The sequence below is a fragment of the Myotis myotis genome, unplaced genomic scaffold (assembly GCF_014108235.1).
Source record: "Myotis myotis isolate mMyoMyo1 unplaced genomic scaffold, mMyoMyo1.p scaffold_m19_p_35, whole genome shotgun sequence".
Lineage (NCBI taxonomy): Eukaryota > Metazoa > Chordata > Mammalia > Chiroptera > Vespertilionidae > Myotis > Myotis myotis.
In genome coordinates this window covers 91293-109354 of record NW_023416341.1, presented here as the reverse complement: position 1 = coordinate 109354, position 18062 = coordinate 91293, and positions in this window count along the sequence as shown.

Genomic DNA, 18062 nt, shown 5'->3' with positions numbered 1-18062 from the left:
TGTGGCGGAATCCCCACCTTCTGCTGGGGGCAGCACTGCAGGGCCCTGGGAGAGCAGCCAGGCTGGGCAGGAGCGCCAGGAGCTGCCGGGATGGGCCGGTGGACAGAGTGGCAGGAGCACCACCCCTGGGGGTGGAACGCTGTGCTCAGGGGCGCGGCTGTGGGGGGTGCACATGGTGCGCACAAGCTGGCGTGTGTAGGCCAGTGTCCTGGCTTGAAGAATGTCCCCCAAATTCATGTCCACCTGGCACCTCGGAATGTGAATTTAGAGGGAAATAGGGCCCTGAATCCGATGACCTGTGTCCTCATACGAGGAGGAGACACAGACACATAGCAGCTCATGAAGATGGGGCAGACATGGGAGTGACGTGTCCACAAACCCAGGGGCACCAAAGGTTTCCCCCAGCGGGGTCCAGCCTGTGATGCCTTGATCACGGCCCCCAGCGGGGTCCAGTCTGTGATGCCTTGATCACGGCCCTGCAGCCTCCACACGGTGAGAGGGCTCCTGTGGTCCAAGCCCCCACGGTGGTGCGTTACTCAGGCAGCCCCCAGAGGGAAATGCAGGCGATGCCCTTAATGGGAGGCAGTGCCTTCTGGGCTAAGTCACCGCCAGGCCAGGCTCTCTCAGCCGCCAGGCCAGGCTCTCAGACAAGGAGCGGAGCCACCTGGGAGGGGAAGCCGACTGAAAATCGGTTCTTCTGAGCCTCCTAGAGGGGAGGCCTCGTCAGCCCCCAAGCGTGTGTCTCTCTGCTCAAGTCTTCCGGGTGCCTTGGGCTCGCCCAGTGCTGTCTCTGTGCCACCCCGGGGGCTTCCCTCAGGCGGTGCCCACTGGTGTCTGTCCGTGATGTTGGGTCTTCAGGTATTGTCCCTCTGGACTGGCCTCTTCCCCAGGACGGAAGCGCAGGAGAGAGACCACTGGGAGTCTGGACCCTCCCTCAGCAAGTGCTCCGTGGGCTGCCAGGGCCTTCCTGCTGCCCGGAGGGTACCACTGGGTGCAAGGGCAGAAAGGGAGCCTCATTTTGAGCCCCACCGGGCTCTTTCCTGAGGCCCTCAGCCAGGCTGAGGACTTCCTGCAGGGTACTGTGTGGGCGGCCGGCGGGGCTGGGCAGGCTGGATTCCCAGCTGGGGAACCCTCTGGCAGCAAAGGCTCTGGGTGGCGTCTGGGCTCCAGCTGCTGCCACGTCCTCTGAGCAGCTGTGGAGGGGCACCGCCCACAGGTGGCCAGAGAGGAGACAGGTTTGAGTCCAGAGCTGGGCTCCCCTTAAGGACCTCCCATCCCAGAGCCTGGCTCGGGCTTTCTTGGGTGATGAGGATGCTCAGGCCCAGGCTTTCCGGAGCCCCCGTGGCCCCAGCCCAACTGGGGAGGGTCTGGGGTGTCTCCAGGCCACAGGCTCCTGCCTGGTGACTGGGCTTATTGGAGTCCTGAAGAGAATGTGGGCAGCGCTTGGCTGTGTGGTGGGGGCAGGGGACAAGGCGGATAAGAGGATGAGACCCTGAGACGGCCAAGGCCAGCAGCTGCTGCTCCCTGTGGACAGTGTTCAGCGGGGGTGGGAGGTGGATCTGCCGGGGCCAGGGTGTGGCTGTGAGCAGAGCGTAGGGGACTTTCAGGCTGCTGGGGATGGCCCGGCCAGGTGGGTGGGCAGGTGCTGGGTAAGCCCCTGGGTCTCGAGGGTGGTGGGGGTCAGGGACCTGGCATGGGGGCATCTGACAGTGGGCTGGGAGCCTCAGGCCCTGGAAACATCTTAGGCCTTTTCCTTAGAAGGGGGAGGTGCCTGGCGTGGTGTGACCTGGGAGGGCCTCCTGAGCAGCTGGCCTGTGCCCACCGCTCTCCCCAGCCCCAGCCCCAGCCCCAGCCCCATGCAGCTCAGCCTGCCACAGGGACAGGAACCCAGAGCACAGCTGGCTGTCACCTGCCAGGAAGTTGCGGAGGGCGGTGCCAGCCTCTCCAGGGCTAGGTAGAGGCTATACCCATCGTCCGGCCGAGTCCCTTTGTCTTTGCAATCCGTGACCAGCCATGGCCGCAGTCTGATGAGTCAGCCTGCATTAGCACCTCATCGGAATGGATGAGGACACATCTCGGGTCGTGGGCTGCTGGCAGGGCAGCCTCCTAGCTCTGGCCACAGAACAGGCCTGCTGTTTTCATGACCGCGAGATGGGACCGCGTGTTTGTGAGTGTGTTTTGCGCCTCGGGCGTGGTCGGCTGGGCAGTCCTGAAGTGCCGTATGGCAGGAGCACCTTTATCGGCTGCCCTTGGGGTTGGTTATTGGTTCGTGGGCACTCGAGGACATGGAAGGTGTCCCACATGGGAGCATAGGTTATGGAGCCCCCCCTCGCCCCCCACCGTCGGGAGGAGGGCAGGGGATTCAGGGGGGCATCTCCCAGTGGTGCTGGGAGATGAGAACGTCTCCGCAGGTGCAGCATCTGAGGTGAGACTGAGGCAGGAAGGAGGCTGGCTGAGTATTAGGACACGGGATGGGGGGCCCACCTAGTCCCCCCTTAGCTGACCTGGGTGCTGCGATTGCTGGGAGGGATGGGGCAGGAGGCACATGACATCATCCGGAAGAATGTCCCAGAAGCCAGCAGCAATGTCAGAGAAATGATGTGTTAGAAGCTGGACTTCCTCCCCGCCCGTACCCCCCCCCCCCCCAATCTACATTAGAAATCTGGATCAACTGAGTAAGGAGGAGCAGGCAGCAGGCAGCACTGCCTCAGGGAGCCTTCGGCCAGGTGGGCGGGCTCCAGGAAGGGGTCTGGTCTGGCCCCTGCCCAGTGGAGTTTCTGGGTGTTGTTGCTGGGGAGGAGTGCCAGGGCAGAGAAAAAAGGCGTATGGGCCTTGGGGGTTCGGGGAGCCCTGGCTGCCCCTGAGAGCATGCGGGAGAGCCACCATCTCACACCTCGCTCCGAGGTCTGCGTGGTGTCCAGCATCCCACGCTCCTGTCCTGCCTTGCCCTGCCAACATTTCTCTTCCTTCCTGAGGTTTAGGGGTTGGACCGTTCCTTCCCCTCAGCATGGAAGGGCAGCCCTGGGTGTGTGGCTCCTAAGTGGGTAATTGGCTTGTCACCCACATGGGCTCGGAACAGACCTGTGTGTCCTCTAATGACAAATCCCACAGTCCTTTGCTGTGACCGCTCCTCGGCCTCCTCACAGACGCCACTGTACTGTCCGCACCTTCACACGGAGCGACCACAGCTTGGTGGCGGGGAGCCTTGCCTTCGCGTATTCTCCTGCTGGGACATCCCCGGGACTGGAAGATGGGAGCAGGCCACCCCAGGTGATCAGATGGGGTTGGTGGTGGCCAGGTTCTTCCTGGGAGGGAGGTGTCCCTCACTCTAGAACAGAGGTCCTCAAACTTTTTAAACAGGGGGCCAGTTCCCTGTCCCTCAGACATTCCACACGTGCGCACTGTGGGCCCGGGACGAGTCGGCTGCTAAGCAGGACAGGCAGTGGCAGCAAATAAATGTTTTCGGCGGGCCGCAGTTTGAGGACCCCTGCTCTAGAAGGTCATGCTGGGCTCTGGGCCACATTCTTGCCCACGGCAGATGGGGATGCCCTATGGGTCAGGCACCGGTCACCACTGACCCTGGAGCCAGGTAACCATGAGGGCAAGCCTAACCCGATTTGCCAGGGGGAGCCTCTCCTTCTGTCTCAGCCCTGGAGGAACACCTCAGCACCCCAGTCTGTCTACCGATGAGGAAACGAAGGCTCAGAGTGGGTCCCTGTGCGGCCCCCAGGACTGGAGCCCAGGCAGGCCGACTCAGGCACTCACTGGTTCTCTCAGTGAAGTGCACACACCGCACAACTCACAGAAAATGCACAATGCAGCCAGGGCCGGTTTGGCTCCGTGGATAGAGTGTCAGCCGGTGGACTGAAGGGTCTTGGGCTCGAATCTGGTCAAGGGCACATACCTCAGTTGCAGGCTTGACCCCCAGCCCTGGTCAGGGTGCATGCAGGAGGCAACCAATTGATGTGTCTCTCTCCCATCGACGTTTCTCTCTGTCTCGACCCTTCCCTTCCACTCTCTCTAAGAATCAGTGGAAAAATATCCTCGGGTTATACGAGTAGCAACAACAAAACACAACTCAGTGGTTTTTGCTGTCGTCACAAGAGTTGTGCAAGCGTGACTGCAATCAGTTTTGGAACGTTTTTATTACCCCAAAAGGAGACCCCACCCCTCAGCCCCTGGCACCCACTAATTCACTGTCTCTGAACCCGCCTGTTCTGGACACCCCGTGTGAAGGGAATCGCACTGTGTGGCCTCTGTGTCTGGCTCTTCTCACTGAGCACCATGTTCTCAAGGTTCATCCATATTTATGGTGCCATATGGCAGCGCCTCGCTCCTTTCATGGCGGAATGATACTCTGTTGGATGGATGGATACATGCTGTTCATTCATTCATCTGCGGGTAGACGCCGAGTTGTCCCACTTTCTGGCTGCTGTGAACTCTGCTGCCATGACAGTTGTGTACAAGTTTTGTTTGAACCCCCGTCTTCAGTTATCCCAGGAGCAGAGTTACTGGATTTGAGGGGAACTGTATTGAGTCATTTGAGGTGCAACGCCTACTTTTTTTTTAAAAAAAATTATTTTATTGATTTCAGAGAGGAAGGGAGAGACAGAGAAACATCAATTAGTTGCCTCTCACACGCGCCCCAACCGGGGATCGAAACCTGGGTGTGTGCCCTGACCAGCAATCGAACACTTATAGTGTACGGGATGATGCTCCAAGCAGCTGAGCCACACCCGCTGGGAGCAGTGCCTGCTTTTTAACCCCTCACCCATCGGACTTGTTTTTCTGAGCCACTACAACAGCCTTGGCGGCGGTCCCAGAGGAGGTAGCCAGTGGGCACGAGACAGCACACTCGGCCCGAGCCCATGGCTGAACCAACCTGTGCGAGCAGGACACTCCCCATCTCCCCTCAGCAGACACTTCGGGTAACCCCTGGGAGGTGGGCAGCCCTGCTACTTTAGAAGAGGGATCTTGGAGGCCTCCTGGGTTGGTGTGAGCTGCCCTTCTGATCGCGATCTCCTTTCGAAAGTCCATCCTGCAGGGCACGGTCGTAGGAACCACGAGGCCTGCTGGGTGCCACGTCCTGGCATACAGTGGGCACATGGGTGGGCGGGGCATGTGTCGCAGGGAGCCCTGGCGGGGTGGTGCCAGGCTGCGGGTGGGAGTAGCTGGCGTGTGTGTTTGCTCGGCATCCATCCCTCTGTCAGCCCTCCGGAGAATTTCAACACCCACACTTGGCATAAAAAAAATTATTAATGAGCTTGGCGCGGTTGCCATGGGAACCTGTTGCTAATGAATCTCTTGGGCTTCCTCTTACCTTTGCCTAGCTGCGCCAAGGCTTGAGCTGAGACGCCAAGGCTTGAGCTGAGACGCAAGTTTCCCACTAATCAGGTTGCCGTGGCAACGCCTGCCACTAATCCCCAGCCAGGCTCCTGGTTTACCGGCCTGGCCCAAGTTACATAAAGCACTTTATGGAGTTCAGGGCTGCTTCCGGATTAGACCTCTCAGCCTCCCTCCCTTCCACCTCCCAGGGCCACATGTGGGTTCCTCAGACACAGAAAACGGAGGCCCTAAGAGCTGGTGGCGTCAGGGTGCTGGCATGTAGTGAGTGCTCAGTGGACTCTTAGTGGATGAGCAGGGGGAGCACTCAGGTCTGTGGGAGCTGGCGTGTTCCCGGGTGGCTGCTCATGCCCAGGGCCCGCACCCATGCCTCTGCCCCACGCCCAGCATTCTGAGAACTTTCTAGAAGGAGTGAGGGCACCTGACCCTGGGAAGTGGACCAGAATCAAGAAATGGACCAGAATCGTTGGTTTTGCGGGAGGGCGGCGAGGGTGGATTCAGTGGCCCTCACCCATCCTGTGATGGGAGGGGGCTGCCTCATTTTCCCACGACGACTGTCCATGCTCTTGACTCCCTCCAAGAACCCACATGGTCCGGTCTGTTCTGATGCCAGCCTGACACACTGGTCCGCACTTGGTGGGCACCTGCAACAGGCATTGTTGGCGCCTCCCCTTTGGTTCCTTTGGCTGAAGTGTTGGAGGCCTTCCTGGGTGGCAGGCCCCGGCATGGGGATCTGAAGCAGGTGCATCCCACTCTCGGAGGCCCAGCAGTCTGCCCCAGGCCCGGCTGTCGGACAGGGCCAGGCATGCTGGGAGGTGCCACGGGGCTGCCGGACTGGCTGGGAGGTGCCACGGGGCTGCCGGACTTGGGATTTTGGCTCACACTCTCTGGCCACTCTGGGACGCCCTCCAGTTGCCTGAGTAGCTCCTGGGTGGGAGGCAGGTGGCCCCCCATAGCTGGGACGAGGCCGTGCTGCAGAGGGGGAGGGCTTCCTGGAGGAAGTGGTTCAGCGTAGCTCTGATAAGAACCTGGCGGGAAGGGGTGTCTCTGAGGGCGAAGCCCATTTTGTCTTATGGACCCTGAAAGCCCCTCCCTCATGCAGGATGATCCCTGAACCCAGCTCGGGGATCTGCTGGTGGCACAGCATCCCCTGGACCTCTTCGCTCTGGGGGTTCCTTGTCCTGGGGTGATCAGGACACGTCAGGCCTGGCCTCCTTAATTAGCCTCCTTGGTCGCCGTGACAAAGCCACAGACAGATGACTTACACCACAGACCTCGGTTTCCTCCCAGGCTTGGAGGCTGGAGGGCCGAGATGATCCCAGCAGGGCCGGTGCCTTCTGAGGCCTCGCTGCCGGCGCGGAGATGGCTGCCTCTGCCCTGTGTGCTCCCCTGGTCATTGCTCTGAGGGTGTCTGTGTGCCGGTCTCCTCTCCTGATAAAGACACTTGTCACCTAGGGCTTGGTCCTACCCACGTGGCTCCCTTTTACCCGAATCACCGCTTTAAGGACCGTGTCTCCAAATGCAGTCACATTCTGAAGTCCTGGGGGTGAGGACTTCAACATAGAAATTTCTAGGGCCCTCCATGGAGCCAGGAGCCTTGGGTCATCAGCATCTGCTACTTGGCCGTGCCCAGGCCTGCGGGGTCCCCATGGGCGTCTGTATGACTCATTTCTCTTCGTGGCCGCTGTGATGTTAGCCCAGCTGCGCGAGGACAGTCAGGTCTCCTTCCTGAAGGAGTGTCGTCGTGAACTCGCTGGTGGAGGCATTGGGTTGGGCAGTGCTGACTTCCCTGTGGCCAGCGGCGTCCGTGCAGAGGCCTTGGGCAGGTGACCTTGAGTCGGGGTGTCTCCAGGGGCTCTGCAGGCCCTCACAGTCGGAGGCGGGACAAGCTGAGGCAGGCTCGGTGGTGCCTGGGGCCGGATCCCTGGTGTTCCTTCTGGCCGTCTGGGTTCTGTGGGCCAGCCCCCGGCCCTCTCTGTCCCTCTTGCAGTCCCCGTGACCAGCATGTGCCTCTGGAGAGGGAGCTTTGACTGCTGGTTCTTGGTGGCTGGGTGTGGGGCTGGGATTCGTGGCTGTGTGTATGGGGGGAGGGGGGAGAGCCAAGATGGACAGGGACCCGTGGTGCCCCCTGCCCGGCCATGGTCCGCTGTGCATAGCCAGAGTGGGCGGGTCTGGAGTCTCAGGGCCACCGTCACCAGACAGGTGCCCAAATGGGGATGTCGGTGACTGCATTGGAACAGGGCTCCCTGTGGCTGCAGACACCCCAGGAGGTGTCTCCTCTCTGGCCAGGGGGCAGTCTCGGGTGGTGTCCATGTTGGGGGCACTGTGCTCTCAGGGGGCCCTCACTCCGGTGCCTTCTCCCTGTGCCGATATGGCCCTCCCAGCTCTCAGCTCTTGACACACTGCCTTCTCCCAGCTTGACCTTGACCTCAAGTCTTCTGCCCAGACCCCCTCCCCCGCCCAATGAGGTGGGCTCCTCTGGACCAGCCCGGCACTGGGCCGGGTGTCTGGAATTCAAAGGGAGCCCGAGTTCTGTTGATGTTTGATGCCTGAAATTCCAGCACAGAGCTCCCTCTGTCCCAGATACACCCTGTTCCAGGCAGCACCTCCCCCCTCCCCCCTCCCCCCGTCCCACTGAGAGTGGGTGGGCAGGAAGCCTGTTTGGGTGAACCCTGGAGCTCAGGGAGGGGAGTCCCTGTGGCCCTGCCCTCCGAGAACCGCATGGAGTGCCCGAGGGCGGACATTCTCGCCCAGCACCACAGAGGCCTCTCCCTGGGTGGGAGGCCAGGGCAGCCAGGAGGGTGTTTACTCCCCTCAGTCACAGCCATGGGGCTCTGTGCCCCTCTGTCCTCGCCCTTCTTGGGGGCTGGTGGGTGGCTGGGCAGGGCAGCACTGAGTCCCAGATTCCAGCCCTGGGCCCACTGGCTCGGGGAGGCCAGCCCCAGGGTAGGTGGGCTGTGCCCAGCAAGACTCTCCCCTCGGTGCAGCCAGACCCCTTAGGCCAGTGGTTCTCAACCTTCTGGCCTTTAAATACAGTTCCTCATGTTGTGACCCAACCATAAAATTATTTTCGTTGCTACTTCATAACTGTCATGTTGCTACTGTTACGAATCGAAATGTAAATATCTGATATGCAGGATGGTCTGTGAAAGGGTCGTTCGACCGCCAAAGGGGTCGCGACCCACAGGTTGAGAACCCTGCCTTAGCATCATGTGAGGAGGTTCTGGGGCTACGGTGGCTGGGGTGTTTCCTGCACGTTTGAAATACAGCCTGCTGGCTGGTGGGAGCAAGGGATGTTTTAATTCCTAATTTAGACTGTTTATCTGCAGAGCTCTGGAGGCCGGGCAGAAAGAGACAGTGTTCCCCCCCACATACACCCTCCCACCCTTCCCAGGGTGCCTCCCGCCTCTGACACTTGAGCGGCTGGTGGGCACAGAGGTGGGGTCTTGCCTCTGGACCCCAGTGCAGTCAGCCCCGGGGGACATCTGTGCAGGCAGCTGAGCAACACCTAACCTCCAAGAGGGGCAGCCCCCTCCCCAGCATTCTGGTCCTTTCTCTGGACCAGCAAGCCCACCAGCAGGGTGGGGCAGGGCTGCGGGCCTTGGGAATTCTGAGGAATCTGGGGCAAGGCCCGCAGACTCAGCTGTGGCCTCTGGTCAGAGTTTTGCCGTAAAGGAGAACAAGAGAAACAGGGGAGCATGGGAGGGGCAACTAGGCCAGTGAAAAGAGAGTCTGACCTGCTCCCCCGGCCTGGGCAGAGGCGCCCCCCACTCCCCCCCCCCCCCACACACACACATTCCTGACATCCCTCATGACTGCTGAGGATCGATGTTGTCTCTCTGATTTTAATTAGAGAAGTATCGTTCTCCAGCACAATGATCTGGTTGAGGTCTGGGCTGGCTTCCTGGTTGCCATGCCAACCAGGTTTGTGCCCCTTCTGATTGTCCCTCCTGGCACATCCCCTGCAGAGGGGAGTTCGGCAGGTATGTGGCAGGGAGAGGCGGGGACCCCTCCTCTGGTGGGGGCCTGGGGTGGACACTGGCTCTCGTCCCCCGTGTGCTGTGTGCATTTTATCTTCATTCTGTACATCCCCTTGTCTCTGGGACACCTGTGTTGTGCTTGCCATTCGAGGTAACGCACCATCTGGAGGGCGCTCACTGTTACGCCAGGGTGGGAACCTGCATTTCAGAGGGTGGAGGGACTCGCTGAGGGTCCGCAGCGCTTGGGACTGGACTGTCCAGTACCTCATCGAGCAGCTTCCCAGCACTGGCCATGGGTAGTCGCCGGGGACCTTGGTGCCACCAGTGCAGGTGCTCCAGGGCCAGGCCCACACACCCAGCTCTGCCCCTCACACCTTGCCCAAGCCTCCCCTGGCTCTGTGACAGCCCCCCCCCCCCAACCCCAGTGCTGTTCACCCTCTTCCTTTACACACCCTTGACTGGGCCGACCACACCCCATTTTGGTCCCACACAGGCCTCTGTCCATGCTGAACAGTGGGTGCCCCATCCTCCTGGGGTGCAGTCTGGGGAAACCCTGGTTACCTAGCAGCCTCCTTATGGATGCATCCCAGGTATCACCACTGTTTTGGGCTGGAGCCCGTAAGAGCTTGGAGGCCGACGGGGGACCTGGGCTGCTTGGGCAGCTGCTGTGCAGTAAGTCATCGTGGGGGTATGAGGGTGAGGCCAGAACGGCGGGTGGTGACGGGCTCTCCTTGGAGAAGCTTCCTGGGCTGTGGCAGCTGGTCTCCGGCCTGCTGGGAGCTTTCCAGGCCCCGCCGCTGCCCCTTCGGGATGGTGAGCACCCCTTCGTCCACCTGATGACCCCAGACCTGAGGTCCAGCCTCCCTGTTGCTCCCATCCCATCCAGAGCCAGAAACCAAATTGCAAACCCTCATACCCCTGAACCTTGGCCTCACAGAAGCTTCCGGAAATGTGTGTGGGGCAGGGAGGGGGACACACGCTTTAAAACGTGCCTTCCCTGCTCTTGTGTGAAGGACACGCCCTCAGGCAGGCACAGGCGCGCTCTGCTCTCCGCCGGCTTCCTCCAGAGCTCCGTGCCCCAGGCTCCCCCCCCTTCCGCCCCCGGCAGCACTCCACACAGGCCTGCCGCAGAAACCCCAAGACGTGGGAGCAGTAGGTAACCCACGTGCCTGTCCTTGGAGCGGGATTCCCTAATTAAAGGATTTATTATTAAAGCGCCCAGCTTCCCCAGAGCTGCTTGCCTACAACCGTGGAGACAGCCCTCAGTCCAGCAAGCAGCCTCCTGGGCAGTGAGGCCCGGGGGGCAGGGGCCAGCTCCGTGGTGATGTGCTCAGGTCTCTGGCAGATGCAGGGAGGGGGTTTGGGGCGGGGGAGCATGGGAGGGGGCATGGGGCCCTGTTCATGCAGGAATGGCATCTGTGTGGCCGAAGGGCCTGGAAGCACTTTCAAGCCCCGTGAGTGTTAAGGAGCGTGTTGAGGTGTGGTTGTTACTGGGGTCCGTCGGAACCCAGGGGCTGTCTTTGGGTGGGCTGGGCGCCTTTGGGGTCCCTGAGATGCGCAGGTTCAGGACCTGGGCGTCCGCGGGACCGTGGGGGCCCAGAAGGACATCCATGGAGCGTGGGGGCTGTGGGCCCTGCTGGTGTGGGAAGGGCTTTGGGGGCCAGCAGGCTTCGGGGTGGGTCTGAGCCTCTGGGGGGTGGGAGACCTCGTTTGGAGTGTGGGAGCAAGGAGCGTTTGCTGTCGACAGCTGGCCGCCCCGTTCTCCAGCCCGATACAACAGAGGTCCCCAAGCTCTAGCCCAGTGATGGCGAACCTTTTGAGCTCGGCGTGTCAGCACTTTGAAAAACCCTAACTGAACTCTGGTGCCGTGTCACATATAGAAATTTTTTGATATTTGCAACCATGGTAAAACAAAGACTTACGTTTTTGGTATTTATTTTATATATTGAAATGCCATTTAACAAAGAAAAATCAACCAAAAAAATGAGTTCGCGTGTCACCTCTGACACGCGTGTCATAGGTTCGCCATCACTGCTCTAGGCTCTAGGGACCCCCTCACAGGGGCTCTCACAGAGGTGCCTCAGTATTCACCTTCTTGGAATTTAAAACTGAGAAATTTAGAAATTGCTGTTTAGTAATTCACTTAGAGCAATGGTAAACCTCTTACGTATGAACAGCATTTTTCTCTTATGAAGGAGTACATTTTCCAAGACAAAAATGTAGCAAGAAGAGGGCATTTCGCAGGTTTGCGAGTCTGGCTGCCTGGCCTGATGGGAGCCCAGAGGCGGTGACACGCTCTTCCTGCCGCATCCGGTCCGGGCAGGAGGCCTCTGGAGAACCGAGTGCCTAGCGGGTGCAGGTGGAGGAGGCAGACCCCACAGGCACCCGGGAGGGGTTGAGCCCTCAGCCCACACTGAGAAGCCTACAGGCTCCTTCCGAAACGGCTTCTCCTGGGGTGACTGTGAGGTCCAGGGCCCCCATTTTCCAGATGAGGTGATGTCTTCAGCACTTGAGAGAAGTGCAGGACTCCTGGGGTCCTGACCACCTGCCCTGACCCAGGCAGTTGGTAGCCTCAGTTTGCTCACCACTGCAATGGACGGTTGGGCACAACGGCCTAGCGGGCTCACCCTGAGCCCTTTTGGCTCACCCATCAGGCCCCTCTCCCTCCTGTGGCCTCGGTGCCCTCCCAGAGCCCACCCTTGGTTGGGACTGGACCCTCCGAAGGCATAGGTCCCTCCTGGAGGACTCACGCAGGCACGCAGATTCCCCCTGTGGTGGGGAGCCCGAGCCCCGACCAGACTGGGCTTGAGGGGGAAAGGCCGTTATGTAGCCAGGTTGCAGGTAGGAGGGATGTTGCTCCATGGCGCTTGGAGGGAAGATAGGGCCCTGCCAGGCTGTGGGGTTCAGCGTGCTGCGGCCTCCCCACCCCCAACCCCAGCAGGTGCACCTGGTGCCTTCCTGGGTGCAGTGAGCATGGACAGCCGCTGTGCTGGGGAGGGGAGGGGCTCCCCATTGTTAGTTTAAAAAAATGACTCAGACGATTCACAGAAGCCATTCTTTTCCTGCTGGTTTCCAAGAATTTCACTCAAACATTAATGGATTGAGTTATTAGGGGATCGATTCAGGTGCAGGTGGCTGGGAGGGAGCCAGGACGGGCCAATCCGTGCTGCATGGCTGCGAGGCTCCCTGGGGCCAGGCCTGCAGGCAGCCTGGGGATAGGCAGGCAGCCAGTGGGAGGTACCCACCCTCATCAGCCAGGCTGGGCCACCAGCCATGTGGTGGGAGGTGGGGACCAAGAGCCTACTGTGTGTATAGCCTGTGTGTGTGCATCTGCTTCAATGAGGCTCGTCATGGTTCATGACTCAGAGGGTGAGGCCCCACTGTGCAGAGTCCTTCATCCACAGCCCCCATCTGATGTGAGGTCCTACTGTGTGCACAGGACTGAACCCAAGCCCTACATAATTTGAGGTCCGGATGAGTGATTTCATTAAGGCCCTACTGTGTGCAGCAACCCAAGTGCACAGCCCTACATAATGTGCAACCCTGCTGTCTTTGTGATCCATTTGGGAGTGAGGTCCTACTGTGTACCGACCAAGCAAAGCTGGCTGTGGAGAGTTCCCTGGAGGGTCCATCCTTCTGTGTAGGGGTGAATAGGGAGTGCGCTGAGGAGCCCCAGGAGGGCACCTCATCCTCCATTAGGTCTGCGTCTGCCCCTCGTGAGCCATTCTGTGTTGCACCATGAAGCCCCGGCTATGCTGGGAGGGGGTGTCCACAAGACCCTTGCTCTTCATTGTCCAACGCTGTGAGGGGCTGAGGAGCCGGGACTAGGAATTGCCTCAATGACTGGGGAGACTGCCATTCACGGGACCCCCGTCCCTGCTGCTCTGTCATCCCCCACCTGCTTTCATGGCAGGGCCTGGCCATAGGCTGGGTGCCCAGCAGCCAGGAGGCTGGCCCCTTTCCTTTCAGGCCTGAGAGAACTCTCACTGCACCGATGTCCTTGCGAGCACGTGTAACTGCTGGGCCCGTCACCTTTGCTTGCTTGCTTGTTTTTGCTAAGCCTCACCGGAGTGTATTTTTCCCAATGATTTTTAGAGAGAGGGAGGGAGAGAGAGAGAGGAACATCAGTGTGAGAGACACACACATCAATTGGTTGCCCCACACACGTGCCTGGACCGGGGCCAGGGATGGAATCTGCAACCCAGGTACATGCCCTTGACTGGGAATCGAACCTACACCCTTTGGTGCGAAGGCCAACACTCTAGCCAACACACTAACCACTGCTCAGGCCAGGGCCCCATCACCTGTTCTTTACTGTCCTCTGCCCGGCTCTGTGCAGGCTGACTCGTGTGTGTCCAAGGGAGCTCGAGTGGTCCCTGATGCATAGTAGTTGCTCAGTAAGTGACTGAGTGGGCAGAGGAACTCCTGGGCTAGTTCAGGAAGCTTCTTGGAGGAAGAGTCCTTGAACGGGTTTTGAGGGGTGAATAGGAGTGTCCCCAGCAGGAAGGTAAATGGTGTTGCAGGCTCATTGGGACTGGACTTGGGAGGTCACGTCAGCCCGGTGTGTGCTCCAGTGATTTTATCAGGCAGAGTCTGGGTTTCCAGCGATGATCACCCCTGGGCTCTGCTCCCAGATCCTCTGTCTACACCTGGCCTGGGGCTGCAACATTCAGGGACATCCTGGTGGCCACCCAGGGGCTGGCGTTCCTGTGGCCACTGCCCCATTTCCAGTCACATGTGCTTCGTTCAGTGGCCTCTGCACGCAGTGCTTTCGACTTCTCTGCAAATTGGCTGGCATAATGGCTCAGCTGGGTTCTCAGCTTAAAGAATTTCAGCCCATTAAACGTAAATACTATGTCTTTTGGAATGTTTGTGCCAGGGCCGCCCTGACTGTTGGTGTTGAGCATGCTGCTGCTCGGAGCTCTAATTAGCGCCGAGGGGGGCTGGTGTCACCCGTCTGAAGGACTCCCCTCTTTTGTCTCAGGGCATGGGGTTCTCAGACTGAACATGACTGCTGATGAAACACCAGGAACCTGGCCTGTGGGAAAGCATGGCACCGGCCCCCGCCCGCCTGCACTGGCAGCTTCTGGAAGCCCAGCTGTGCACGGCCACCTGGGTCAGGGGCTTGGGCTCAGGGGCCTTTACCTGCAGGATTGGTGGCCAGCCTCAGGGAGCACAGGGAGCCTGCCTCTGTGTGGCCCAAGCTGCTGGGTCTCTCTCTGGGAAGTGGCAAAGACAGCCTTGGCCCCCGGGCGGGCGGAGGGACTTTGCAACACAGTAGAGAGTGGGCCCCAGCTGCTGCTGGGGAGGCCAAGAGCGTCCTTTGTGGCGTGGCAGGGCAGGGCCCCTTGGGGGCCGGCGGGGGGCTGAGCCTGCCTGTCTGGGGAGGATTCCCAGCGGGTTCAGGGGGCAAGGGTCCCACGTGGAATGTCCGCTGGGGTCCTGGGGCTGGCCAGGCTCAGGTTCTCTGTGACCTGGCAGGTGACAAGTCCTTAGCCTCAGTTTATCCGCCAGGAAAACGGAAGTGCTGGAAGGAGACCAGGGAGAAACCACCCTGACTGGAGAGTTGCCGTTGTCTAGTTGTTTGCCTTTCTGGGCAGCCAGACACCCCTGGCCACACCCCAACTTCTGGAAGTCTGTGGGGATGGAGCATCGTGGCCATCCACTCTCCCCCCTCCCCGCCCCCCTTCCCCAGGGAGCTCCAGCCAGGGGCGAGCCAGAGCGGACCAGCAGACAGGAAGGTCTCCCGGGGAGGCGTGGCCCTTGGGGAGTGTGTTTGCCGGAACAAAGCGCCACGGGCCAGGAAGTTCAACACACGTTTCTTTCTCCCAGGCCTGGAGGCGGGGAGGCTGGTATCAGCTTGGGCAAGGCTGGCTCCTGAGGCCTCTCCCTTTAGTGTAAATGCCACCTTCCCCCCCCCCCCCCCCGTGTCCTCATGTGGTTGGTAGGTGTATCTGTCCCAATCTCCTCCTCTTACAAGGATGACAGTCACGTTGAATTGGGGCCCATCCATGTGGCCCCACTTTTACCTTAATCATCTCTTCAAAGGCCCTTTCCCCAAATACAGTCCCATTCTGAGGTCTTGGGGGTTAGGACTCTAAGGTATGAATTTGGAAGGGACACAGCTTAGCCCATAACAAGAATGGGAGACAGGATAGGAGGAACCTAGAGAGAGGGAGGGAATGGCCTGTCAGGGTGGCCAAGCAGGGCAGGTGACCGTGGCCTGGGCAGAAGGGTGCAGGGAACCAGTGTCCCCTGGGCCTGGCTCCAGGGCCCTTTGCATCTTGGCTTCGGGATTCCTCAAGTCGGGCGTGTGCTGCCCGCTGTGGCCCAGGCGGGAATGTGGCCCTGAGCTGTGGGAATCTTCGCCCTCTGTGCAGAGGGCCGTCTGCCCTTACTTTTGGGTAGGATCTGAGGACACCAGCAGTGGCATTGTGTCAATGTCCAGTCTGGGGGCTGGGCTGGGGTGGTGGGGACCAGGCCCTGGAGGGTGGTGGCTGGAGGTGTGGGGGCAGCAGTGCTGGGTGGGACACTGAACCCAAATCTGGCTCCTTTTGCTTTGAAGTTGACATTCTGAGGGTCTGGCCGCCTTTTTTAAATGTCACTGCTATTAATAACACCGCTGGTGGAGGGAGGGCCGAGGGCAGACGCCTGGTGTCCCAGCCTCCAAGGCCAGCAGGCGGTGATGGGGCTGGGGGAGCAGCTCCCGGTGCAGAACGAGCAGGCTGCCCAGGCCTCCCCAGAGGCAGTAGCATGGGTGTGGGGTGTGCTCGGGTGCAGTGGGGTCCTCGGGGGCTGGGAAGAGGTGCCCCAGTGCAATAGGAGACTCCACTGAGCCTTGAACTTACTGCACGTGATCAGGAGCTTTCTTCTCCCTGGGCTTCTGTGCGTCCATCTATAAAACCCCCCACCCACAGCCGAGCCTTTCCTGGCTCCTGCTGCCAACTCCCACCCCTCCTCCGCCCCGGGCCACAGAGCATACGGCTGGGTCCCCCCAAGTCCCAGCTGAAAGCCCTGTACTTCCTCCCATGGCCTCTCCCACCACAAGCCTCCTCCAACCCCCAGGTCCTGTGGGGGGTGATTTTGCGCTGAAGTTACCTTTTGGCTGCGACTTCTTGGTGCCCTGCCTGGTTCCCCACCAGCCCCCATGCGCCACCCCCGTCATGTTACCCCAGGATGCTGTGGTCTCTGGTCAGCAGTGCCGGGCTCCATGGCTCCACTCAGGCCAAGTCCCACGGGGAAGATTTTATAATCAAGGGGGTGGGGGCGGCTCACTGCCCTGGTGGGGATCTTGTCGGGCAGCACCTGTGTTCATTGTCCAGGCATTTGTCCTTCAGCAGCCACTGGGGCTGGTCTGTAGGACAGGGACCACCTTCACTCCCAGTGAGGGACTCGTCTGGAAGGTTTCGGGTGCTGCCCACAGGGGTGGGGCCTCTGCCCAGCTTGGGCCCTGCTGGAGCATCCGCAGAGGGTGCCCTCCCTGTCCAGTGAGGCCACTGCTATGTGTGGGGCCTGGTGTGACAATGATGCCTGATTAGTGGTGGCAAGCGGATGACCAAGTGGGCCCAGCTCTGGAGGACCCTAGACCCCCTCCAACCCCCCCCCCCCAAGGCTGGAGAGAGGTTCAACCCTCCTCTGACACACTGCTCCCCAAACCTGCCTGGGATATAAAACACCATGCCCTGTGCCCCCAGCCGCTGTCCCCGCGACAGGGCGAGGGGGCTGTATCTCTATCCAATACCCTAGGGATTTCTGAGCACCAGAATGTCAGGGAAGGCGCCTGGGGGCCAGTGGGGAGGGTGTCTGGTCCCATCTGTGGGTGGGAGCTGAATTCTGAGGCCTCTGACCTTGGCCTCGAGGCTCTGGGGCCATTCCCCTGTCCTCCTCCACAGAAGGAGGCCCTGGCTGACCCAGCCCTCAGGGTGGGAGCTGAAGGCGGTGCACCCTTGTGCCGCGGGAGAGCAGGCCGGCCAAGAGGGGGCCTGTACTTCCTTTTTATTTTTTTTAAAATATACTTTATTGATTTTTTTACAGAGAGGAAGGGAGAGAGATATAGAGAGTTAGAAACATCGATGAGAGAGAAACATCGATCAGCTGCCTCCTGCACACCCACTGCTGGGGATGTGCCCGCAACCAAGGTACATGCCCTTGACCGGAATCGAACCTGGGACCCCTCAGTCCGAGGGCCGACGCTCTATCCACCAAGCCAAACCGGCTAGGGCTGTCCTTCCTTTTTAATAAACACCTGGTTGACAGGCAGGGCTTGTGGGGAAGCCAGGATCTGCGGGGAGCGGCCGGTGTGGGCTGAGGGCCGCGTGTACCTGCATGCCGGGGTAAGCCGTGCTCCCGTGTGTGCAGAGGTGTATGTATGTCCACACGGGGTGCGTGTCTCCACCGCAGTCGCTGTGCATCCCGGCTGTGCGCTGGGTCTTAACACAAAGGATGAGACCACGAGGGTCACCAGCAGAGGCAGGAGCGAGGGACTCGGCTGCCTCGGTTTCCCTCTTGGGGAGCAGAGCCAGGGAGGCCAGGCCTGGCCAGGCAGGCTCCTGGCCCCAGAACAAGGAGGACATGTCCCAGGTGCTGTACCCAAGGCCTGCAGATGCCCTGCCTCCACTTCCCCGCTCCCAGCCAGGTGGCTCACCCTGTTCTCGTGCAGGTAGGAACCTCCTTCAGCCAGCTCCTTGCAGGCCCTGGGCCCCCTTTTCTGGGGTCGGGCCAACATGTGGGGCGCTACAA